The sequence below is a fragment of the Pan troglodytes genome, chromosome 2 (genome assembly GCF_028858775.2).
Source record: "Pan troglodytes isolate AG18354 chromosome 2, NHGRI_mPanTro3-v2.0_pri, whole genome shotgun sequence".
NCBI lineage: Eukaryota > Metazoa > Chordata > Mammalia > Primates > Hominidae > Pan > Pan troglodytes.
The window spans coordinates 11,850,163-11,868,277 of record NC_086015.1 but is presented as its reverse complement, the minus strand read 5'-3'; positions in this window follow the sequence as shown (position 1 = coordinate 11,868,277).

Below are 18,115 nucleotides of genomic sequence, written 5' to 3'. Positions count from 1 at the left end.
AACTGTTTTGACCAGTAAGAATGTGAGCAAGAAGTGAGGTGTGCCAAATCTGGTTGGAAAATTAAGAGCCATTCTGTAGTCCTGTCATTGCTCTTTTTTATATGCATCAAATCAGAAGGCAACCCATGATTAACATACATGTGAATAAGAAAGAAATGTTTGCTGTTGTAAGCCACTGAGATTTGTGGTGCCATTTGTCAATATAGCAAAAGTTGATCTAAGCTGATTATTATAGATTATTATAGTAATATTAGAGTATTAGACTCTGTTGGGCAATGTAGAGATTGTTTCAATTATACTTTTTTTTTTTTTTTGGGAGGGGGACCAAGTTTCATTCTGTCGCCCAGGCTGGAGTGCAGCGGTGCGATCTCGGCTCACTGCAACCTCCACCTCCTGGGTTCAAGCAATCCTCCTGCCTCAGCCCTCCGAGTAGCTGGAATTATAGGCATGTGCCAGCATGCCCAGCTAATTTTGTATATTTAGTAGAGACAGGGTTTCCCCATGTTAGCCAGGCTGATCTCGAACTCCCAACCTCTGGTGATCCGCCCACCTCAGCCTCCCAAAGTGCTGGGATTACAGGCTTGAGCCACCATGCCCAGCCATATCTATTATACTTTAATTGAGCTATAGCAATGTGCAGAATTTGAGTGTCCAGACTGAGGAATTATGCAGAAAGCATATTTATATGATGTCCATCCTGGTTTAAATAAAAAGTGGAATGTTGCCAGAAGTCTGTAAATTCTATACACACCCTCCCCTTTACATTAACCACCTGTTCCCTAAGGATAACCATTGTCCTAACTTCTAAGTTATAGACTAATTTCAACTTTCTATAAATATAAAACTTAGATTATCTACTCTCTGGATACTTTCACAAACATTTATGAGATTTAGGTCTATTTCATGTAGGGCACATTGTTCATTTTATTCATATACGGTTTTTCATTTTATTAATGTATCACATTTATGCTACTATTCACGATTGTTTCTAGTTGTAATTATTTAAAATAGTGCTGTTATGAATATCCTTATGTGATTTTGGATGAACTTATGTAGGCATTTCTATTGTGAATACACTAAGGAGTATCATACAGTATGCCTATCTTCAACTTCAGTAGATACGGCAAAATAATTTTCCCAAGTGGTTGTACAAATTTCATTCCCATGAGCAATGTGTGAGAGTTCGAGTGGCTCTATAGTTGCCAATAGTTGGCATTGTTCATTTATTTTATTTTTAGGCAGGCTGGTTGTCATGCAATGATATCTTTTTTTTTTTTCATTTCTCTGACGACTAATAAGTCTAAGGATCTCGTTAGCTCTTTAGTTGCCATTTGGATATCTACTTTTGTGCCATCTATTGTTCATTTTATTAGGTGTAATATTGTTCTTATTGCTCCTAAGAATTTTGGACATATTCTTGATATGATATCTTCATCAAGATGTATTAAAAACACCTTTCATTTTCTCTTTGGCTTGGCTTTTTACTCTCAATATGTTTTTGATAAGTATAAGTTCTTAACATTAATGTAGGAAAGTTTATCTACTTTTTTTCTGGATGACTATTGCCTTCTGTGTCCTGTGTAAGACATCTATCTTTGCCAAACGCATCAAAGAAACATGTATATATTACAACTCATCTTGAATTAACTTTTGCATATGGAGATTGAAAACTATCAATCAATATTTTTTATTTCCATAAGAATATCCAGTTGACTCAGTCATATTTGTCTAAAGTTCCATCCTTTTTCCACATCTCTATATCAGTGTTACTTCTGTCATAAATTGAACCTATCGATATGTATGGATTTATTCTTAATGGCTTGTACTAATTCTATTGTATCTAAATTACTGAAGCTATATAAGTCTAGTTATCAGTTAGTAAAAATCACCAGCATTATTCTTGAAAATGGTTTTGAATCATCTTGGCCTTCTGCTTATCCACTAATGGAGTCACCTTTTCAATCTGCATACACAATCACACTCTACCAAAATTTGATGGTAATTGCATTGTAACGATATACCAGCTTGAGAATCGATATGACAGTAGTGACTGTTTCAGTCAATAAACATGATGTGGCATAACCCTCCATTTATTTAGATATTTAAATCTCTTTATGTTTTACTTTTTGATTTGGTTTAATTTGGTTTGGCTTTCTATGTAGAGACTCTGCATATCTTAAATTCATTCGTAGTTATTTGATTAAAAAGCTTTATGGTATTAAAAGTTCTATATTTTTGTTGCTGGTATATAGAAATTATACACATACACACATACTCTCTTGCCTTCAACAACCTTGCTAAATTCCATTATTCCACAAGTTTATTTTTAGTGTCTCAAAATTTCTAGGTACACAAGGCTATTATCTCCAAATAATGATGATTTTACCAATTTTTAAACTTTTTAATTGGAAATAATTTTAAACTTACAGAGAAATTGGAATAATGAGTGCAAACAATAATTCTCTTTGTATAAATTCATTTCTTGTTAATACTTTATCCTATTTTATTTCCTCAGTTGTTCTCTCTCTCCCTTTCTCCAATATGGGCATGTTTCTTTCTAATTAAACTGAGAGTAAGTTGCACACATAATGGGCTTTTACCTCCAAGTTCAGTGCATATTTCCCAAGAGTAGGCATTATTGTCTTATATAACCACAGTGTAATTATCATCTTTAGTTAACTTAACATTGACAGAATATTTTAATTTACCAAATGATTTCAGTTTTGTTGATTGAACCAACTATGTTATTTGTAACAGTTGATTTTCCCTTCTAGTATAAGATGCTACATAAAATGAGAAATATTTTTGATTTCCATGTCTCATTAGTCTTTCATGTGGAGTATTTCCATAGAATTTCTTTGTCTTTTAGAACACTGACATTTTTGAAGACTGTATAGTTCTTGTTTTTTGGTAATAGGATTTTTGGCTTGCTTACGTTTTCTCATGATGAGATTCATGTTACATGAAGGAAGTTGTATCCTCAGAGCATCATATCAGGAGGCACACGGTGTTCATCTGCCTCTTGCTGGTGATGTTAACTTTATCACTTTGCCAAGGAATCCAATGTCTCTACTCTATAATTGTTATTTCTTCCCTTTTAACTAATAAGCATACTTTGGGGAGACACATTAAGGCCATTCAAAGTATCTGTTTCTTGTCACAAATTTTCCCTGGGGTCTATCCATTGATTTTTGCCTAAACCAGGCTTTCCTGTGAAAACTGCAAAATGATAACTTTAACTTAGCATTGTCTCTGTATTTGCCAGTTGGTGCTGAGCATTCTAGTGTATGAAAGAGCCCTTCTTCCTCCTTTTTAATTTATGTATTTAGGCGTTATCATTATGGACTTGAAGATTCCCATTCTCTCATTGGCTTAAAATACATTAGAGTATTTCATTATTTTGATGCTCAAATTATCCCAAATTTGGTCAGGGGATATCTGAAAGCTGTATTTTAAGTTCCTCCTATCCTGTAATGTTTTCTCTGTACATCCACAAGCTTGCTATGTGGCAAACAAGAAGGGGAACTCTGTTGGATTTCTTCTCTACTTATAGGTAGTTATTATCAAGACATCTTTTTAGTAAAATCTAAGGCAAAGCCCATGTGTGGTTTGTGTTCTCCTTGATTTTAAGATTCATTATGGAAGGGTGTAACGCAGCTTCCAAATCAAGTTGCTGCCATTTTCTACAAATTTGTGTGTCAAACATTTGAAATATTTCCAGTAGTTTTATTTTTCAAGTTTAATCCATTTATTTTCTTACTATACTATATTTCAAATAACATTGTTAACTAAAAATGATATCAGATGCCTTCATCTCATTTCTTTCACAACCTCGATAAAGAAGATGTGCGCCAGACATGGTGGCCCACACCTGTATTCCCAGCACTTTGGAAGGATGAGGTGGGAAGATTGCTTGAGACCAGGAGTTTGAGGTTGCTGTGTGCCAAGAACGTGCCACCACACTCCAGCCTGGGTGACAGAACAAGACTCTATCTCTTAAAGAAAAAAAAAGGATAAGAAAGATGTACATACTTCTTCATTAATTATAAAGTATATTGTAGGCTTTTGCTATATAATCATAATTAGATCAAGGAGATATACTATCCAATGAAGCAGTTATTTGAACACTGGAGTTTAATTTTGATAGGGGTTTTTGTTGTATATTTGTTTTTAATTTTCTGATTTAATCTCTTCTATACATAGGTCTATTCAGATAGTCTGTTTCATGTGTCAATTTTAGCAAACTATTTTTTTCTAAGATTTTCTCTTTTAATAAAAATGTTCAAATATGTATTCAAAACACAAAGTTTTTTTCAGTCATTTCTGATTATCTTTGTAATATCATTAGGATCCATAGTGGTATATCCCGTCTAATGTCTGTAGTTAATAATTTTTCCTTTTTTCTTCTATTGATACACAATAGTTATGGGACACATGTAAGTGTCACATGCATAGAATACGTAATGGTCAAGTCAGAGTATTTCAGATGTACGACACTGAGTATTTATTCCTATGTTTTGATATCAAGTTCTCTCTTCTAGTTACTTTGAAATGTACAAAATATTTTTGCTAAGTATATTTATTCTAAACTCGTGAAACTATTTATTCTGTTTCATTGCATGTTTGTCCACATTAATCTACCTCTCTTTATACCCCTACCCACCCATCCTTCCCAGTTTCTGGTATATATCATTCAATTCTTTATGTCCATCTGATCAAGGTTTTTAGCTAACACATATGGATAAGAACATGCAGTATCTATTTCTGTGCCTCACTTATTTCACTTAAGGACCTCCAGTTCTATCGATGTTGCTGCAAATAATGTGATTTCATTCTTTTATAGGGGCAAATAGTATTTTGTTGTGTATTTCACATTTTCTATCTGTTAATAGACACATGTTGATTTCATATATTTGCTATTATGAATAGTATTATGATAAACTTGTGTGTGTAGATATCCCTTTTTGATACACTGATTGCTTTTTCATTGGATAAATACCCAGTAGTGGGAATGCAGGATCACACGGTAGTTATATTTTTAATTTTTTGAGAAACCACCATGCTATATTCCATAGTGGTTATACTAATTTACATTTCTACTTACAGTATATGAGTTCCCTTTTCTCTGCATCCTTATGAGCATCTGTTACTTTTTGTCTTTTTAATAGCCATTCTAACTGGAGTACATTATCTCGTTGTGGTTTTAATTTGCATTTCCCTGGAGATTAGTAATGTTGATCTTTTTTCACATATCTGGTTGGCCATTTGTGTATCATCTTCTGAGAAATGTCTATTCATGTTCTTTGCCCATTTTTAATGGGATTATTTACTTTTTTATTGTTGAGTTCTTTGTATATTTATGTTAGTCCTTTTGCAGATGAATAGTTTGCAAATATTTTCTCTCATTCCAGAGGTGTTCTCGTTATTCTGATTATTTCTTTTGCTGTAAAGAAGTCTTTCAGTTTAATATAGTTTCATTTGTCTGTTTTTGCTTTTGTTGCCTATGCTTTTCATTCTTAGCCATAACATTTTTGCCTAGACTAGTGTCCTGAAGAATTTTCCCTGTTTTCTTCCAGTAGTTTTATCATTTATGTCATTAATCTATGTTGAGTTGATTTTTGTATATGGTGAGATATAGAGATAGAGTCTGGTTTTATTCTTCTACATTGGTTATTCGGTTTTCCCGGCACCATTTATGGAAACAGGTGTCCTTTCTCCAACATATACACTCGGCAGCTTTGATGAAAATCAGTTGGCTGTGAACATAGGGGTTTATCTTTCAGTTATATATTCTATTCCATAAGTCTGTGTTATTTTTATACCAATACCAGGCTGTTTTGGTTACTATAGATTTGTAGTAAGCTTTGAAGTCAGGTAGTATGATGTCCCCAGCTTTGTTTTTTCGCTCAGAGTTGCTTTAGCTATTCTTGCTCTTTTTTGGTTACAAACAAATTTTGGAATTATTTCTTCTATTTCTGTAAAAATGATGCTGGTATTTTGATAGGGATTACCTTGAATCTGTGGATTGCTCTGAGCAATATAGTAATTTTAATAATATTAACTATTTCAGTCCACAAACACGGGATGTCTTTCCATTGTTTGTATTATCTTCAGTTCTTTCATCAGGATTTTTTTTTGTTTGCTTGTTTGTTTTTTTTTTTTGTTTTTGTTTTTTGTTTTTTTTCAGAAGTCTTTCACCTTCCTGGTTAAATTTCTTTCTATGTATTTTCTTTCATAGCTAGGGTAAATGGAATTACCTTCTTGATTTTTTAAATATAGTTTGTTGTTCATGTATAGAATCACAACTGATTGTTGTATGTAGATTTTTGCATCTTGCAACTTTACTGAATATTTATCAGGTCTAAAAGGGATTTTTGGAAGGTTTTTATGTTTTTCTATATATAATACCATTTTCCCTCCAAACAGGGATAATTTGACTTCCTCCCTTCTGATGTAAGGCTGTTTATTTCCTTCCCTTGACTGTTTACTCTGGGCAAGTACTTCTGGAAATATGTTTAATAAAAGTGGTGACAGTGAGCATCCTTTTCTTGTTCCAGTTCTTAGGAGAAAAACTTTCAGTTTTTCCTCAGTAAGTATGATGTTAGCTGTGGGTTTGTCATATATGGCCTTTATTGTGTTGAGGTACTTTCCTTCTATACCTAATTTATTGAGAGTTGTATTATAAAATGATGGTGAATTTTGTTACTTTTTTGCATTCATTTATATAATTCTGTGGTTTTACTGGCCTCACAGGATGAGTTAGAAAGAGTTCCTTCTACTTTGTTTTTTGGGAATAGCCTGAGATGAATTGGTATGTATTCTTTTTTAAAGGTGTAGTAGAATTCATTGGTGAAGTTATCCAGTCCTGGACATTTATTTTTTCGGAGAGTTTTTATTACTGACTCAGTCTTGTTATAGGTCTGTCTGTGTTTTCTGTTTTTTATTGGTTCAATCTTGGTAAATTATATATATCCAAGAATTCATCCATTTCCTCTAGGTTTTCCAACTTATTGGCATATAGTTGTTCATTGTGGTTTCTAATGATTCTTTGTATTTCTTTCGTATTTATTGTGGCATTTCCTGTTGTGTTTCTATTTACATTTTCTCACTTTTATTCTTATTAGTCTAGGTAGTAGTTTATTGGTTTGGTTTATCTTTTCAAAAAAATATTTTTTCCTTGATTTTTCTACTTTTTTGTTCTCAGTTTTGTTTCTGCTCTGATCTTTATTATTTATTTCATTTTACTAATCTTGAATTTGGTTTGTTTTTGTTTTCCTAGTTCCTTGAGATGCAGCATTGACTTTTTTATATGAAGTCTTTCTAGTTTTTTGAGGTAGGCATCTATTGCTATAAAATTGGCTCTTCAATACTGCTTTTGCTCGGACCCATAGTTTTTGGCATGTTGTATTACATTTATTCCAAGGAATTATTAAGTTCCATTCTTAGTTTTTACTTTCAACCATTGGTCACTTAGGAACATGTTGTTTAATTTCCATGAATAGTATTTGTATAGTTTTGAATGTTTCTCTTGGTATTAATTTTTAGTTTTATTCCATTGTGGTCAGATAAAATACTTGATTTTAAAAAAATTTTTGAGACTTGTTTTATATCTGAGCATATGATCAATGCTGGAGAATGTTTCATGTGCTGATGAAAAAAAAATGTGTATTCGGCAGCTGGTGGGGAAAATGCTCTGTAAATGTCTGTTAGTTCTGTTCTCTGGTGCAGTTTAAGGCTGATTTTTGTTGTTGATTTACTGTCTAGATGATTTGTCCAATGCTGAAAGTGTGAGCTCAAAAAATAAATAATTGGCTGTGTGCAGGGGCTCACGCCTGTAATCCCAACACTTTGGGAGGCCGAGGCGAGCAGATCACGAGTCAGGAGTTTGAGACCAGCCTGGACAACATATAAAAACTCCGTCTCTACTAAAAATACAAAAAAAAAAAAAAAAAAAAAAAGGCTGGGCATGGTGGCGGGCCCCTGTAATCCCAGTTACTTGAGATGCTGAGGCAGGAGAATTTCTTGAAACTGGGAGGCGGAGGTTGCAGTGAGCCAAGATTGTGCCACTGCACTCCAGCCCAGTTGACGGTGTGAGACTCCATCTCAAAAGTAATTAATTAATTAACTTAGAAGGCCAGACATGGTGGCAAATGACTGTAATCCCAGCATGTTGGAAGGGTGAGGTGGGAGGATTACTCGAGCTCAGGAGTTTGAGACCAGCCTGTAAAACATGATGAAACCCTATCTCTATAAAAAATATAAAAATTAGCCAGACATGGTGGTACGTGCCTGCAGTCCCAGCTACTTGGGAGGCTGAGGTGGGAGGATTGCCTGAGCCTGGGAGGTCAAGGCTACAGTTAGCCAAAATCCAAAATTATACCACTGCACTACAGCTTGGGTGACAGAGTGAGACTCTGTCTCAAAAAAACAAAACAAAACAAAACAAACAAACAAAAAAAACGTTGAAGTACCCAAGTATTATTATATTGAGGTATATTTATATTTCTCCCTTTAGGTCTTATAATATTTGCTTTATATACCTGGGTGCTCCAGTGTTGAATGAACATATATTTATACTTGTTATATTCTCTTGTGAGTTGATCCATTTACTATTATATCATTATATAATGTCCTTCTCTGGCTCTTTTTAACAGTTCTTGACTTTAAGTCTGTATTGTCTGATATAAACAAAGCTACTCCTGGTGGCTTTTGGTTTCTATTTGCATAGAATGTATTGTCCATCCCTTCACTTTCAATCTGTGTGTCTTTACAGGTAAGGTTAGTTTTTTATAGGTAACATATAGTTGTGTTTTTTATCTATTCAGCCAATTTATATCTTTTAAATGAAGAGTGTAATCCGCTTACATTCAAGGTTATTATTGATAGGTGAGGACTTACTCCTGGTGTTTTATTGACTGTTTTCTGGTTGTTTAGGTATATCATTTTTTCCTTAAGTCCTATCTTCTTGTTTATTTTTGCAGTTGGGTGGTTTTCTGTAGTGATAAGGATTCTTTCTCTTTCTTCTTTTTGTGTATCAGTTCTACCAGTGAGTTTTATAGTTTTACATGTTTTTATGATGGTGGTTACCATCTTATCACTTCCAGATGAAAGAATCTTTTGAGCATTTCTTATAAGGCTGATTTAGTCATGATTAATTTCTTTTGTTTTTGCTCATCTGTGAAAAAATTTATTTTCCCTTCATTTCTGAAGGATAACTTTGCTTGGTATAATATTCTTGTCTTGCCACTTTTGTTTTTGTTTATCTTTCAGTACTTTAAATATATCATCCCATTCTCTCTGGGCCTGTAAGCTTTCTGCTGAGAAATCTGCTGTTAGTCTAATTGGGATTTCTTGATATTTGATATGACACTTTTCTATGGCTGTTTTCAGAATTCTTTCCTTGTTTTTCGACAATCTGACTATAATGTCATTTGGAGAGGACCTCTTTGGGTCAAATTTATTTGGGGAGTCTTTGAGCTTCCTAGATCTGGATGTTCATATCTGTCCTACAACTTAAAGTTTTCAGTTATTTTATTAAATATGATTTCTATACCTTTTCCCTCTTCTTCTGGATAACCCACAGTGTGAATTTCTGTACACTTTATTGTATTTCCTATATCCTGTATGCATTCTGTATTATTTTTGCTCTTTTCTTGTTTGCTTGTGTTTTTTTCAAAGACTTGTCTTCAAGTTTAGAAATTATGTCTTCAACTCGATCTATTCTGTTGTGGAAGGTCTCACTTGTATTTTTTATTTACTTCACTGAATTCTTCAACTCTAGGATTTCTGCTTGATTCTTATTATATCTCTTTCTTTTATTGAATTTCTCATTCAAATCATAAACTATTTTCCTGATTTCGTTGAATTTTCTATCTCTATTCTCTGCTATCCCAGTGTTTTCTTAGGATTATTTTTAATTATTTTTCTGGCATTTAGTATATCTCCTTTTCAATGAAATCTATTACTGGAGAATTGTATTCCTTTGGAGGTGTCCTGGTTCTTTAGTTTTTCATGTTTAATTTGTTCCTACATTGACTTCTACACATTGGGTAGGACATCTGCCTCTTCCAGTTTTATGAAGTAGATTTTGTAGGGAGACTTCATATAGATGGATCTTGGGGTGTTGATTTGGTGGAGTGTGTTTGCTTTGGTTCTAAGTGGATGTAATAGTGTATCTTCATGTAGTATCTTCAGCTGTAATTTGTGCTAGTGACATTTGTGAGTGTCTCAGTGGCCTAGGCTGAGAGATTTTGTGGTGGTGATGGTGTAGCTTTCCTGGAAGAATTATTTTCTGTGTTTTTCAGGTCAGGGGCACATGTGTGCACAGTGTGGGTCGGCCAACTTGGGGTCTGGCTTGCTGGGGTTAGGATCATAGGACTGTTCTCTGACGAGGGGCATGGGTATGTGGTTGTTCAGCAGGCCTAGGGGTCCACTTGCCAGGGGTGATTCACAGGGATGATTTTCAGGATGAGGACATGGGTGTACAGCTATTTGGCTGGCCTGGGATCATGTCTGTTGGAGTCAGCCCATGGGGTTGTTTCTCAGGACTGAGATGAAGGTGCATTTCTGTTTGGTTGGCTGGGGGCATGTCTGATGGGGACAGCCCACAAAGCTGTTTCTCAAGCCCTAATTGCAGGCACAGGGCCTTTGGGCAGGCCAGGGGTATGCCCCTGGTGGGACAGCTGGGTGACACAGAGCTGTTTCTCAGGGGCTTGGGGGCATAGAGGCTGTGCCAGTCTGGGGCATATCAGCTGCTTAGTGACTCAAGAAACATTCCTGCTTTGGGGAGAGCACACAGTGGTTCAGCTGGCTCAAGGCAGGTTCACCTGCCAAACTGTTTCCCTGGCTGGAAGTGTGGGTGACATAGATTAGCTTCCCTGCTGTGCAAAATCAGAGTCCCAGCTGGTCGTGGGTCCAGGTTTCACACAGCTGGGGTTGTGGCTTTCATCCACCTGTGTAGGATTGGTAGAATGAAGATGGAGGCTGCCTTACGCACAGTGTTGGAGAGGTGCAGTGGCTACTTGCCCCCAGAGGAGAGTGCGTTCTAGAAGTGGATCTCATCTCAAGGTCACACCATATTGTAGCAGCTTGGCTCACAGGGGATGGGTAGGGAGTGGGAGTGCACACCTTGTGCTACTAACCCAGAGCAATACAGCTTTGTGAATTCCTAGCAACTCCCCTAAAGTGGGTCCAGAGCCCATGAGGACTGTGTGATTCTTGTGCACTATAGGAACCATAAGTGTTTACAGTGACAATGGGGGCTGGTGAGGGTCTTCTGATTAACTATCCTCTGCAACAGGAAGTCTCTCTTGACTCTGGGTAGATTTGATCTGGATGGGAGAGGCAGGATTGTAGGGCCTGGGTGCCTCCACATTGTCTTCCTGGCTTCTGATCACCACAGGTGAGTTTCCACTTTCCCACTGTACTCCAGCACCCTCCCTTCAGCACTCCAGTCAAATCTTAACTGTTTATTCATCGTCTTGGTCCTTTCTTGTGTGAGGAAAATGAGTGCCAAGGATCTCTAGTCAGTCATATTTCTGATGTCCTATATTCTGTATTTTTGAAGGATGCTTTTGTGAGGTACACAGTTCTAGTTTGGCAGTTATTTACTTTCACCTCTTTTAACATAATCTTTGAAGATCTTTGCTTTTTGATTTCTGGAATCTCTATTCAGAATTCATTTATCTTGTTTCATGTATATTTTTTATATTGTGTCTCTATTGAAGGTGATATATTGGCAGTAGTATTTTAAGATTTTTCTTTGTTTTTTTTTTTGTTTGTTTGTTTCCAGAATCTTTACTATGAGGTCCCAAAGTATAGTTTTCTATATCTTTATCAGTTTAATGGTTGTAGTGATTGCTACGATCATTCTTCATTCTTTTTTTTACACTTTCTGTAAACCCTAATAACATATAATTTTTTTTGCTAAATCCCTTATGTATTTTATATTTTTATTTGTTGAAAAGCTTTTTGCTTTAGTCTTTATTTTCTATTCATTGATCTTCTAATTTACATATTCTCTCTTCAGCTTTATCAAATCTAATTTCAGTTATTGTATTGTTAATTCCATGATTTCCATTTGAACCTTTTAAATAGATTACAGTTTCTTCCTGAAATTCCTCCTCATATCTTCTAACTATCAGGCCTCAGTTATTTTCAGATACCTGATAGCTCCAATATCTGAGTCTCCTGTGAGTCTTTTTTTATATGTAGCTATTTACTTTATTATCCTATTGAGTATTCAACATTTAGTCTTGATTACTAGTAAGTTAAATAATATACATTTTTAAAACTTTTTATTTAATTTCAGATATTTTGTATGAAGAATTGTAGAGATAATTTAATGGTCTGTTAAGGTTATCTTCTTTGAGATAAGATTGAATTTTGTTTCTGTCAGTTGGGAGAATTGATTTAGTTTGCTAAAGCTGGAAGCAGAGCTGTATATCACTTGTTTATGTGACACTATAAGATTATCATTTTGGAAAAGATAAGGCTGGCTAAATTTGTGGTATAAGGTGAGACCCAAATCATCTAGAAGCATTCACAGATAGTCACATTGCATTTTAATTCATTAGCAGTGTTTTTCATTAAAACAAGGATTTTAAACCCTTTATAAGGTGAATTTTTTGTGTGATTCAGCATCCTCTTATTTTAATAAATCTTGAGACTTTAGATTTTCTTAAGTGAGACACACTTGTTATTTCTCTACCTCTTCTTGGTACCATTAGAGATTTAAAAATCTTTTTGAGTTTTAAGAGGAGAACCTGATTTAAAGCAACAAAACCCACTCAGGCCTGTGAAAATATTGGAGAACCACATGACTTTCTTTTTTCAAATCAAGTGTTCCAAGAAAGATCCATTTTTAAAAGATGATTTGCTGACACTTTAGATCTTGAATCCAAGGTGCTGATTCATGCAGTTTGAAGTTCAGGGAATTGCTTAAAGTTATAGCTTCCTAGGAAATAATCATGTTGATGTCAGAGGAAGTTTGTAGAGCTATGAAGAATTGTAATTACATAGTCTACTGCTAGGTACCACAGTCTGGTAGATAAGGGGCAGATTTAACAATGGTGCGGACAGCTGAGCTGTTATCGATCTTTTGTTTTTAAAGCTAGCAGTGATGTATCTTGTGCTATAACTTCAGTCTAAACCCACATAAATAAGAAATTGCTGAGGTGAGAAGAGGACACAGAGCCAAGAGGTGAGAAGAAAATGTGATTGCCTATTTAAAACTACAAGACAAAAGTGCATCACTGATAGCTGGAATCAATTATTGAGCTAATCTTGCCATATTAGATATTTGTAGTAAACTTTACAGGTTCCTGGGATGCTTTTTTCAAAAAAGCCAATACATAATATTGTTATATTATTAAGTTATACTTTAATCAATCAAAAATATAATCTTTGAGAAATTTCTGAATAATTCCCTGGATATAACACCTACCTAAATGCTTTAAAAATATCAAATATATAATATTTTTTTCTATTCTAAGGCACATAGTTTTCCATATTTTTGTCATCTCTTAAATTATTACATGTATTTATATCTGCTGTGATCTGAATTCACATATTGAAAACTTATCACCAGTATGATATTAGAAGGTGAGGTATTTGGGAGATTTGACCCTGAGGGCAGAGACCTCATGAATGGGAATAGAGCCCTTACAGAAGAGACCCCTGAGAGCTGCCTTGCCCTTTCCACTATGTGAGGACACAGTGAGAAGATGACAGAGAGCAAGGAAGACACCTGATCTGTTGGCATCTTTCTCTTAAACTTCCTAGCCTCCAGTACTGTGAGAAATAAATTTGTTGTATGTAAGTCACCCAGTTGATGGTATTTTTTTTATAGCAGCCTGGGTGGACTAAGACAGTGTCTCTTCTGTAATTCTTTGGAAACAAAAGCTGTGAAATAAATTCTGCCCCACCAATGGAACAAATCGATATAGTATAAGAGGGAAGCTTTCAGTTCTGCCCTTTAAAAATCATTTAATTTTGTTCATGAACCATTAGGTTGATTATCTTGTTAGGACTTTTAAGTTCAATAAATTTTTATTTTATTAAAAAGTTTGTACACAAAAATGCACAAAGGAAGGCATGTGTCACTGACCAACAAGCAGTTAAATGACTATTTTCCAATATTTTCTTTACAGCTATTTTATGAAGTAAAACTTTACAAATACAGCTATTCTTTCCATTATTTCTCCCTTTTTTGCTTCCCTAGATAGAACCTATTAAGGTTGGTGACCATAAATTATATATAAAATCAAGTGAATTTTATATATTGTATGTATTACATAAACAGTATATTATTGTACTTTTACTACAGGCAGGTAGCTGTGCACAAGACATGGTATTATGTTGCATAGCTTAAAATTATGTAAATGGTATGATGCTATATGCAACTTGTTCATTCTTCCATTTTATTTTTGAGATTGGTTCATGTAGATGCATGTATCTCATTAATTTATTGCCACATAAGATTGAATTTATGAATAAGCCTGTTTATTTTTATCTTCCCCTAATCATGGGCAATTAGATCATTTACAATTTTTGATGTTTCAAACATTGTAATGAATATACTTTCACAGGTCTCCTTATGAACATTTGCAAGAGCTTCTCTAGGCTATTTACCTAGAGATAGAATTCAATTAGAAATTGCTTAACATGCTCTCTAAAGCGGTTGTGTAAATTCTCACTCATATCACTGTGAGATTTCTCATTTCCTTACATATTCACCAATGCATGGCTTACCAATATAAGAAGCTTTCAAGACCCCCGCCCTGCTTTCCCCATGACCAACGATCAGAATGACATTTCTAAACATAAAAAGTGGAAGAAACAAAGCCATATTCTTTAATTTTTATGAATTAACAGAAGACCACTTCTTTTCCCAAGCACTCTTTCCTGGTTGGAAACGCAACATCACATCTCTCATTGTTCGACAAATAGGCATTGCTGGCCTTCGTTCTGCGTGATAACACAACTTATTTCTGTAGTCATAAGAAATATTCTATCTGGAAATATATTTAGCCAGCGATTCCCCAAACATACAGTTTATAAGAATAGTCTAAAGAAATTTCCTCTGAAAAATAAATTGCACCTGGGAAATGATACTTGCTATATCCTTCTTCTTAACTTTAACAAAGCCTCTGATAAGTCCCACAGTATGAAAACCTATCTTATTTAACCCAACATTTCTCAAATTAAAAAAAAAAAATCTAACCCCTGCTAATAGAAACACACTAAAAGACACTAATCTAACCTCCTCTGGCTGGCGTGAGCACAGAATTGAATATTAGAAACCTGGACTTAAATCCAGACTTTACCATGTTTTTTCAGTTTTCTTTTTTTAACTTTAAAAAAATTGACAAATAATAATTGTACTTATTCCTGGGGTACATAATGATGTTTCAATGTAATTAGCCTATCCATCATCTGATTTATTGTTCCTTTGTGTTGGGAACACTCATTGTCCTCCTAGCTATTTGAAACTTATTGTTAACTACAGTCACCCTACAGTGGTATACAACGCTGGAGCTTATTCTTCCAATCTAGCAGCAGTATTGTATCCTTTAACAAATCTCTCCCTATTCTCCCCTTCTCCCTACCCTCAGACTTGACCATTTTTTGGTCCTTTAATCTTAGGCAAGTTATTGACTATTCATGAAACTCAGTTTTCTGATCCATAAAGTGAACATCAAGTTGTCTTTACCAGTTAGGGGAACTAAGGTTCTACACAAGGCACCTAGAATAACCTGGCACATAATAGACACTCAGTACATGCAGAATTATCTCTATTTTCAACTTTCTGAGATAGCCTTGTGCATTTTGCTCTCCATTGCGCAAAGTGGTCATTTCATTCTCTAAAACTACTTTTCTCATGCATGCACAGGCTGTCTCCTGTAAGTTAGCCAGGATTTAGAAAATCATAATGGGTTCATGATTATATAGACCTTGGTCACAAAGGCCTTAATTTTTTCATCCTGTTCTAGCAGGACAGACCTCAGGCTTTCTTGATTACAATTTAGCTTCTGAAGACTTTTTTTTGACTTTTTTATAGGTTGCTTGATCTGCAGCATTAAGGACTGCATTCAGTATTTAATCATTATACGATATTTTTCAAAGTCTCATCAGATAATAAAACTAAAATATTCCTGCTCTAATCCTTTCATTCCCATAACTTTCAAGAAGAAAATGAAGTTCAAACAAGTTAAATGAGGACATTTTTATAAGGAAATGGTATCTCATAACAGTTCCATGCCCAATAGCTGATTGCATGGGCCTTTGACTCAATCTTGATTTAAATATCAGCCCTTCACACGTGTGACCCTAGATGGGTTACTTAAACTCTCATAGCCTTGATTTCCTTATATGTAAAATGGGGAAATCAATGTATGGACTCCAGTTTTTGCTGCAAGGAATGGATCAGGTAATGCAGCATCAGGCATGTCAAGGATGCTTAACAGATATGTGTTACCCTATTGGAAGTGCTTAACTTGGGGTGGCCTCCCTGTGCTCCAGATGTCTGTTGAATTCCTATTGCTTTCAGACCCTTGAGTTCAAGTTCTGTATCTATAATGCTAGTTGAATGAACAAATCTGGCGGGGGTCTTGGAACAGAACTGATGATGTTGCATTTAAGTTAGAAGTGTGTTGTAGTAATTATCATAAAGCTTATCCTGATGTCAATAAGGCTTATTCTCAAAATAGGAGGAGGAATGCATTTGATAAGAATGATCATCAGAGCACTGTATTACCATGTGTAAAACAGCTACAATTTATTGAGCATCTGCTATAGCCAGGCACTGTGCTAGAAAGTTTATTAGATTAGAAGTATTGTTCCCCATGGTTTTATAGAAATAAGGGGAAAAAAATCTCAGCACAAGACACTGTAATAGGGTAGGAGGGAGGGGTTAGTAATTCCAACACTACTGCATCTTAGTATTTATTGAGTGCTTGTTATTTGACTGTTATGATTAATATCTAACATACTTTATGAAATCTATTAATAATACCCAACACAACCTAAGTTATTACAGATGGGGAAACTGAGGACTAGACTGGTTGAGCAGTTGTCCAATGTCATGCTGATGCTAGCATTTGAACCCAGTTCCCTCTGACATAACAGAGGCAGCTGCCTCCTGAGAGTCCTTGAAATATGGCATCCACAGCCTTGATGCTTTTTTCTTTGTCCTGCCTTGAGCACTCAGTCCTATGAACTTGGAAAGGGGATTCTATTTACCCCATCAATTCAGAGACATACATTTTTCCCACATTTAACCTCTCCCAAATCAGTATGTGATTCAGTGCCTCCTGTCACCCCCACCCACACACACACCTGGTATATAAAATAGCAGTGCCTCTAGCATATTAGATCCAAAGAAATTTAGTAACTCATTAATCCTTATGTCAATCCTTTGAGAAGTACATATTATTATCCCCAATCTGAAATATGGAAACTCAGGCATAGAGATGCCAGTGAACTTCCCAAGGACAAACAGTCAATGAGAAGTAAGGTCAGGATTCCAACTCAGGCAGCTGAATTAGAAAGTCCCGGCTCTCACCAATACAACTGTAATACCTACAACATAGTGTTAATAATGTACAAATTAAAATTCATCAATGATAAGAACCAAATCTTTAAAGCTCGGCAGTTACATGCTATCTTGGTTTGAGCTCTGATTAACATCCCCCTTCTCTTCTTACCAAATACTTCTACTATGTCATCTTAAGACTGTGGAAGATTAACAAGTGCATGAAACACATTGAGTCTCAGAAGGTACAACTGGGAATTGAGTTCTTCTCTATCCATAATGTGATGGCAAATTTTCTGTCTTCACCAGTGATTAACTTATAATAATGGGGTCCACTGTCATTTCCTGCTTTAGATATTTCAGTTTAAGAAACCAATGGAGTGAATATTGCTTGCAAAAGAGATTCAGAACAGCCTTCAAGGGTTGAAACACAAATCTTAAAGACACTCCGGAGAATTTCCAAGGGTGATAAATGTCAAAACTCAGCATCTGTTAATGAGGACAAAAGGAAAGGTTATAATTTATTGTAAGGTCTTTGATGCTTCCTTTTTGTTAGGAACTTCTTGGCTTTAAACAACTGAT